Source organism: Chanodichthys erythropterus, chromosome 4 (genome assembly GCF_024489055.1).
Source record: "Chanodichthys erythropterus isolate Z2021 chromosome 4, ASM2448905v1, whole genome shotgun sequence".
In the NCBI taxonomy this organism is placed as follows: Eukaryota; Metazoa; Chordata; class Actinopteri; order Cypriniformes; family Xenocyprididae; genus Chanodichthys; species Chanodichthys erythropterus.
In genome coordinates this window covers 3,721,645-3,731,227 of record NC_090224.1, presented here as the reverse complement: position 1 = coordinate 3,731,227, position 9,583 = coordinate 3,721,645, and positions in this window count along the sequence as shown.

Here is a 9,583-nt window from a genome sequence, read left to right as displayed (position 1 = left end):
GAACATGTGGTTTTGATTTTATGTTCTGTACCTTCTAACAGACACTGATTGTTCAAAGGAGCAGAATAAAGGGAAAACCGCATTTCGTCATGAGAAATTTGTGTCCGGCCAGGGACATTGAGCACTTCAGCGCTGTGGGTTACCAATATTCTTATAATCACACGTCCTCTATTTACATTAAAACCTCAGTTTCTGATTTCTTTTGTTCATAGTTTTTGCTGTAGCCTGTATAGATTCAGGATGCCAGTGAGCAAGACATATTTTGAGATACTTCAGAGCAAGTTTATTTCAGTTGAAACAGTTCAAACATGCATTTTAGTCTAAGACTAGCTTAAGCCTTGTTTGTGGAACCAGGGGATAATTTATTAGTTATTTTAAAGGAAAACTAGCTAAATCAATAAAATGTAAAATTTACAATAAACTATTCATAGCTGTGATATCCAAAAACAAAAGACAGAACTGGACAGGCTTTGTGCCCATTGATCCTGCATCTAAGGTAACCAGTCCTTTACGAGTCATGAATTTGATCCTCTTGTCCACTGTATGTGTACAATATCTGTTTATGACTGAATAGCCTGAATTGCATACTAGAACCACGTTAATCAGGCTAATTGGCTTTCATTGGGCCTTCTGATGAAATTAAAGTCACTTACAGCCCTTGTTTAGTCTGAGAACAGAGATGATTAGTTTGCTAAGGTCAATGGAGATCATTTATTGTGTATGTGTATATCAATTTAAAAAGGATTAGTATTAAATTTGGACCCCAAATGTAAACTTTATGGGAAATATGAAATGAAATTTTTCCACAAAACAGGTCGAGCTGTGTTAGAAATGTTCCATCTATTCACTTGATGAAATCAGTCCAAGGTATGAACTATTAGGCATGTTAATTACTTTCATTTAATTAGTCACATTTTAAATCGTTTTAGACTGGCTTAAGAGGTTTTATTTTTACGAACAAGTGAATACCAAAAAAACCAACAACTAGTACATTAAATGTGTTTATTGAAGCAAATACATAAAAGGTAGCAGAGGCAAAGTAGGTAAAGAATGCAATAACAAATCAAAAAAGTTGCAAAGGGAGGCATGAAAAGTGCGAGAAAGAGAGGAAGGGTGACGGAGTTGCGTGTGTATTTCAACCAGAAGACAAAGTGTTCCTAAAACCCATCTGCAATCCATCTGAACGTGCCCTGCTGAGTCTTATTATAAACACTGCGTATTTGTGTATGCATGAATTCATGACCGCGGTGACACCCCTCAACCATCAGACTAATGGCAGAGAAAGTAAAGGAGAGAGTGTCCTAGTTTAGGTGTGATTAAGGCAACATTTAGCAGCATTATCTATTCATGATTGTGCCTGTTGGTGGACATAGTAACTTGTACAATTTCAGTTATAAAACAAATGTGTTCCATGTAAAACTAGATATGCATTTTTGTCACTGAATATCCCATTACCCCCAGGAAATGTCACATTGCAGTAGAAAAATGTGTTGCAAATGGCATTCATGTTGTTTTAAGTGCTTGGGTGAATTATATCCAATAAAAGGGAGAGAAAATAGGATTAAGGATAGAGAGGAGTGCACGATTCCCATGGTGCACCTGAAATGTGACATATTAAGATTTAGTCACCTGAGAGTCAGAGTTGGCTGCCATAGCAACAGTATTACAAAGAGTTCATTGTGTGCGGGGGCACTGGGGTTCACTCTGACCATTTCACACTGAGAGTGTCACTGTATGTGTGTGCAGGTGCTGATAGATGAAGTAGCAAAGGCCGGATATGAGTTTATGCCACAGCAATTTAAGTGTTAAAAATAAAGCTGGTACACGCTTTACAGTGCTTTGCCTGAATGGATAAAGACCAATGTAATTCTATAGGTCTGTAAGTAAGCGTGCATGATGCATTTTGATTTTCTGTTTCGGTGACCTAGAAACATAAAGATAGAGAGACAGTCCTCTAATGATTAAAGTTATATAAAAAAATGTGCATGTGAGATACATTGGATATTGCTTAGGTTACCAGCATATGATGTGTACTGGATGTTGGTGGCTGGAGAACCAAGCAGCTTACAAGGGATAGTTCACCCCAAAAATAAAAATCTCTCATCATTTACTCACCCTCTTGTTATTCTACATATTCCACACGGCTCCGGTGGGTTAATAAAGGCCATCTGAAGTGAAGGGATGTGTTTGTGTAAAAAAAAAAAAAAATTGTAACACTTTAGATTACAGCCCAGAAAGTACTGTGTAATTACAACAAATTTACAGTGTAACTTTCAATAATTATAGTTTAACTATACAGTAAGTATGTGTAAGTATAGGGGAACAATATGTGAAGTATTGGGAATAAAGGGGTAATAACCAGGAAAAATAACAAATTATTCATACTTTTAATATTTTATAACTAAGGGGTACTTATGACATAACTAAGGGGTAAGTATGACATTACGGGCCGTAAATTAAAGTGGAGCTTGTTACCCTCTTATTTCATGTAGTTACAGGGTAAGTATGACATTACGGGCCGTAAATTAAAGCGGAGCTTGTTACACTCTTGTTTCATGTAGTTACAGGGTAAGTAATTAATAAAATAAATAAATAAAAACGCAAACAGTCATATCACTTGGAAAACTTTATTTGAAAAACAACTTATTTCAAAACAGATTTAAAGTTGCAACACTTCTTATTCATTTCTCTTGCTTAGCTTCTTCCTCCTCTTGTTCCTCTTCTTCTTTTTTTCCACTGATGAATCTTAAGAGGGAATCCCATTTGCTATTCTGTATTTAAAAAATACAGAACACCCGGAAATGTGCTCACCGTTTACTCATCTTTTACCCTCATGCCATCTGAGATGTATACGACTTTCCTTCTTAAGATGAACACAAAAAGGATTTTAGGAAAAAAATAAATCATCTGGGGACGCTTTATAATGCAAACTCACGTGTTCCTAAAAGTCGAAGCATCAAACAGCACAAACAGCAATAACTATAGTAATCCATACGACCCTAATGGATAAATCGATGTCTTCTGAAGTGAAACGATACGTATTTGTAAGAAAAATACCAAATATTTGAATATTTTTAAAACTTTCGACCAGCTGTCTTCTGCGCGTGCATGCGAGGGTTGAGAGTTCATGCTTGACCTAACTTGAAGCGTGACGTTAGCGTGCCGAGAAACTCACGCAGATGTTGAATGCCGTCAGTTTTTTTTTTTATTATTATTATTTTTTTAGTAATGCTCACAACAAAATACACAGAATAGCGGATAATGAGAATGAGAAACAAACAAGACAGAATAACAGAGACGGCAGTTCTCGCGCGAGTTTCACACGAATCTCCCGCGAGAACGTCATGAAAGATTCAAGTTGCTTCGTCGAACGCAAAGTCGACTCTCATGCAGGCGCTGGTGACAGTTGGTCAGAAGCGAAAAGATGAATAGCCTAAACCATGAGAAAATTTCGGGGTGTACTGTATTTTCTTATAATACAGAACAGCAATGAGATTCCTTCTTAAGATTCATCAGCTAAGAAACAACAGCAGGTGGAAGCCAAGCGAGAAACAACAACAACCAAAAAAAGGACAAAACTTGTTACTTTCTGTCAGGACTTTAGAGTTTGAAATGAAAAGTTGATTTAAAAAAATGAATAATAAGTGTTGTAGACCTGTTTTTAATAAAGTTGTTTTTCAAATAAAGGTTTCGGAGTCAGTGATATCAGATTGTTTGCATTTTATTAATTACTTACCCTGTAACTACATGAAATAAGAGGGTAACAAGCACCACTTTAATTTACGGCCCGTAATGTCATACCCCTTAGTTATATGTCATAAGTACCCCTTAGATATAAAATATTTACAGTATAAATAATTTGTTATTTTCCTGGTTGTTACCCCTTTATTCCCAATACTTCACATATTGTTCCCCTATACTTACACATACTTACTGTATAGTTACACTATAATTATTGAAAGTTATGCTGTAAATTCGTTGTAATTACGCAGTACTTTCCGGGCTGTAATCTAAAGCGTTACCAAAAAATCCATATTTAACAAGTTATGAAGTAAAATATCTACCCTCTGGAGCCATTTGGAGTATGTTTATGATGGATGGATGAGGATGGAGATACTTTCTTCAGCTCATACTCATTTGGTAACGCATACTCCCATTATAAATCTCAGATGCATCAGGATATTTATTAATATTTCTATGACTGTGTTTTTCAGAAAGAAGAAAGTCATATACACCTAGGAATATGTGAGTAAAGCTTGGGGTAATTTTCATTTGAAAGTGAACTAATCCTTTAAGAAGTAACATTTACTTAATGTTGTAGGTAAACTGTACTCACTTTGTCAATGTAGAAAGTATGTTTTCACCACAACTATAGCTTCATCATCATGGCTGACGAGCAGTCATTTGTTGCTAATGATCAGAAAGACTGTTTAGGTTCACCAGCTCTAACCAGCCTGGACCAGTATGGAAATTCATGAGCTAGTCTTTTCAGCAGGGAACACCTTATCAATAACAAGCTTGATGATAAACAGATGTTTACATCTCACAACTTCAATTCAGTGACTAATCATGCTCACAAAAACAGACTCACAACCTACTTTTACCTGTCAAACACATGAACAATGAAAGAACCGTAAGTGTCTACATTGCAGTATTTCTTTTGAAATGCACGGTCACATTCATTTCTTGCTGGAAATCCATCTTAGACTGTTTAGATGGTGGTAGCTGATAATTACAGCTTGAGGGGGTCAAGCTGGTCCTGTGCTTAATTTAAAGGTGCCATCGAATGAAAAATTTAATTTACCTCGGCATAGATGAATAACAAGAGTTCAGTACATGGAAATGACATACAGTGAGTCTCAAACACCATTGTTTCCTCCTTTTATGTGAATCTCATTTGTTTAAAAGACCTCCGGAAAACAGGCGAATCTCAGCATAACACCGACTGTTATGTACCAGTCGGGATGATTAATATGTACGACCCCAATATTTGCATATGCCAGCCCATGTTCAAAGCATTACACAAGGGCAGCCAGTATTAACGTCTGGATCTGTGCACAGCTGAATCATCAGACTAGGTAAGCAAGCAAGGGCAACAGCGAAAAATGGCAGATGGAGCAATAATAACTGACATGATCCATGATAACATGATATTTTTAGTGATATTTGTAAATTGTCTTTATAACTGTCTTTATTCGTTAGCATGTTGCTAATGTACTGTTAAATGTGGTTAAAGTTACCATAGTTTCTTACTGTATTCACGGAGACAAGAGAGCCGTCGCTATTTTTATTATTAAACACTTGCACTCTGTATAATTCATAAACACAACTTCATTCTTTATAAATCTCTCCAACAGTGTGTAATGTTAACTTTAGCCCGTTAGCCACGGAGCACAGCCTCAAACTCATTCAGAATCAAATATAAACACCCAAATAAATACTACACTCACAGGAATCAATGCATGCATGTAGCATGAATGACGAACACTTTGTAAAGATCCATTTTGAGGGTTATATTAGCTGTGTGAACTTTGTTTATGCTGGGTAAGGCAGTCGAGAGCTTGGGGGTGGGGGAGCGCGAGATTTAAAGGGGCTGTGCACTGAATCGGTGCATATATAATTATGGCTCAAAATAGACAGTTAAAATAATTAATAAAAAAAAATCTATGGGGTATTTTGAGCTGAAACTTCACAGACACGTTCAGGGGACACCTTAGACTTATATTACATCTTGTTAAAACTGGTTCTAGGGCACCTTTAAATGTCTCTCCTTTCTTTCATCAGTACTTCACTGTCTTGATAGCACCTAATACATGTGCATTTCATAACCCACTTACTAAGTATGACTTTGACCTCATTTCTCTCTAAATCATCTGCTTTTGTTCTCTCTCTCTCCTTATCTCTGGCTGCCCCACTTCCTGCATGCACACTAGCTGATTGGACTATCATTTGTTGATTTTTAATAATTCAAATGTTATTAAATGCACATAAGGTCAAGAGGCTCGTCAGTCTGTCTTTTTGTTCCACTTTCTGTCGGTTTCTCATTCACTGCAAAGGCTGCCGTACTTGTCAGGCTAAATTCTGATCAATGATTTCCTTTTCTCTCTGCAGTGTTCTCTTCCTCTGATGTTTCAGTTATGAGTGTCAGGGAGGTACAGGTAGATCATGTGGTCCATGCACAGATTAAATGATAAAACAGACAAATTTTGATGGTTTAGAAAATCACATGCACAGCAGTGTCTTGAGCATCTCAGTGATGTACCACCACGGCTCATTTCCTGCCTTGATGTGGTTTAAGGGGTACACCATGTTTTAACAGAGACATCTGATTCAGTTACTCAGTTACACAGCACGGTTGCCAAGGCTCTGATCAGCTTTTGTCTTGCCCTTTATTACCTTCCTTTTCCTTGCTGCTCTCTCCTTTCTCTTAATCATTATTTGATTCTGTACTAGTGAAGTGTTGAAAAAGCCTGTTTGTCAAGTTAATTTAAAATATCTCTATTACTGTAAGTAAAGCCAACCTTTTGAAAAAATGTTGTTCATACTTATAGTTAATTCTATTTATTTTTGAAAAGTAGTAATGTCTACATAAATATACAATTATAATAATGAAACATATTAAAATGAATGAAACATCCCTACATATGACAGAATTTAATATGAACCGATTCACAAGAATGAATCGGAATGTTCCTATATGAGAGAGTTAAATATGAACTGATTCACTAGAATTAATTGGAACATTCCTACTCTAAAAATGAGAGTTTAATATGAGCCAATTCATTAGATTGTGGAATACTTTAAAAACAATGTTCCTCACGTCAAATTGCAAAGGCTTTGCAAATCTCATCATCTACAGTGCATAAAATCATCAAAAGATTCAGAGAAACTGGAGAAATCTCTGTGCGTAAGGGACAAGGCCAAAGACTTTTATTGGATGCTCATGGTCTTCGGGCCCTCAGACGACACTGCATCACTCATCGGCATGATTGTGTCAATGACATTACTAAATGGGCCCAGGAATACTTCTAGAAACCACTGTCAGTAAACACAGTCCGCCGTGCCATCTGCAGATGCCAATGAAAGCTCTATCATGCAAAAAGGAAGCCATAATGAACATGGTCCAGAAGCTCTGTCGTGTCCTGTGGGCCAAAGCTAATTTAAAATAGACTGTTTCAAAGTGGAAAAGTGTTCTATGGTCAGACGAGTCCAAATTTGACATTCTTGTTGGAAATCACAGACGCCGTGTCCTCTGGGCTAAAGAGGAGGGAGACCTTCCAGCGTGTCATCAGTGTTCAGTTCAAAAGCCAGCATCGCTTTTTGCAATTAACTGGAACATTCCTACTCTACAAATGGGAGTTTAATATGAGCCAATTCACTATAGAATGAATCAGAATGTTCCTAAAATAGAGTTTAACTCTTTCTCCACCATGTTTTTTTTTTTTTTTTTTTAAATTTGTCAGTCAGCACCAGCATTTCTGATCATTTTTTGCATTCTTTTTTAATGAACACTTGAATGTGGCTAAGTTTCATAAAAAAAACATTTTTGTCAAAGACTACAATGGATCAGATTCAGAACAATGATCAAAACATAGATGGAGTAGATCGAGTCCATCAACACCCTTAAAGCTTCACAGTCCTGTACCTATTCATAGTTCGACATTTCATTCAGTAACATTTGGTAGTTATGATTAATTTACTGTTTAATTTTTGATGATTGCGTTATTTTTTGTACAAGAAATGCTTCTATCACTCGTTTCTGCTTCTTCTTCGCCAGTGTTTTAATCTGGAGATTTCGTAATCTTTCAGAAGATGCATAATAGCGCCCCCTACCGTATAACATTGAAAACATTAATTGCCGGAAAATTCCGTCAAGGGCACAGAAGCGTTTTGTCATAATTGGTGTAAAATTCAGTCAATTATGGGGAAAGAGTTAGTATGAACAGATTCACTAGTATGAATGAGAACATTTCTACGCTAAATGGGAGAGTTTAATGTGAACCAATTCATTAGAATGAATCAGAACATTCCTATGCTTTTTGGATGAACCGATTCACTAGAATGATTGAGCCAAAACTGGACCCCTTGATCAGGGAAAAAAAAAAAGTTTTGTATTTTTTGTATACGTTTGTATTTTGAAGAGGTCCCTGCAGTTAATTAATGTGCTTTAGGAAGAACCCAGAGGGGCATAAAAATCCCCTCAGTCTTTGACTATGGAGACCAGCAGTCATTATTATTTTAATGAAGATTATTTATATATAAATTGGCAAAACAATATCCTGGTGGCCTACAAGGTAATGAATGATGAAATTATTTATACATAACCACAATTGCATTTTCAATTGAACACTGACCTCATAAAAACCCTCTACAATTACTCCCATGAAACACTGTCGAATAATAGTTATGATGATAACGATGAGGCTGAGCTTAAGTCAAATGACGTCACTGCAGAGTCCCTGTGCATAGAGGTGTGTTTGTAAGGGTTTCACATGCACCGCAGGCTTACATGACTCTGTTAGTCATCTACGCACAGCGGTAACTTCCGGTAACACACACGTGCAAACCCCCATTCAGAGAGTGACCTTGGCAATCCAGACAGACTCACACACACATCTCAGGCATCTCATCGACGTCAGTGCCACCCTCATGCTGAAAAGAAGAAGAGGGTTTGCGAGTTGGTTATATTCCATTGAATAATACAAAATTGTATGCATGCTTAATTTCTGTATTCTGGATATGAAAATGTGTGTAATGATTTTGCTTCATTTGACATCAAATGGTGACTCAGAGTAGTACCAAAACTGCTTATTGTACAAAAAGCAGATGACTTTGAGAAGAATCAAGTCAATTTTTTACATATTAATTTGATTCAGCACTACAAAAAAGTATAAAACATTCAAATACTAACAATACAATACAGACAGCTTGTGCTCTGATTGTTTGTATCGTAATGGCATTTCTTGTCTCTGTATGAATACTCTGTGCGAGAAAGGAAGTTTTTGTCTGTTTAGTCCACATGTGTTATGTGTGAGTGCAGCGGTCTTAGACGTACAGTAAACGATATTGTCTGGTCTGAATGCTTACATAAACTAGATCTTGAGTCATCCCTAACATCTGGTGAGTCTCCTCCACTGGAACACATATGCTTCTGAGAGTGCCGGCTGGGCTTCAGCAGTGTCTTCGTACAATAGATGACTTAGAGTTCAAATGAAGGATTTTATCTATTCAAATAAAGCACTTCAAAGATTCAGTTTTAGTATTTTGTACAGATCGGTTAATGGGTAGCAATGGGTAGTTTGGTTGTTAGGTTCATGCTGAGCTGTTGTTCGGATGTTGTCTCTAAAGAACTGCAGTGAGAGATGATGGGTTATTTGACTTCAGTCTATTATAAAATCCTACAATGATGAGTATTATGTGCTTGACGAAACAGTCTAACAGCCCTTTCAAAAAAAAAAGTTCCTTGAAAAAAGTAATTTTGCACAAAACATTTTTGCATTAATTGCATTAATCTGATTGGCTAAAAGTCAGTTCTCAGGCAATATTGAATATATATATATATATATATATATATATATATATA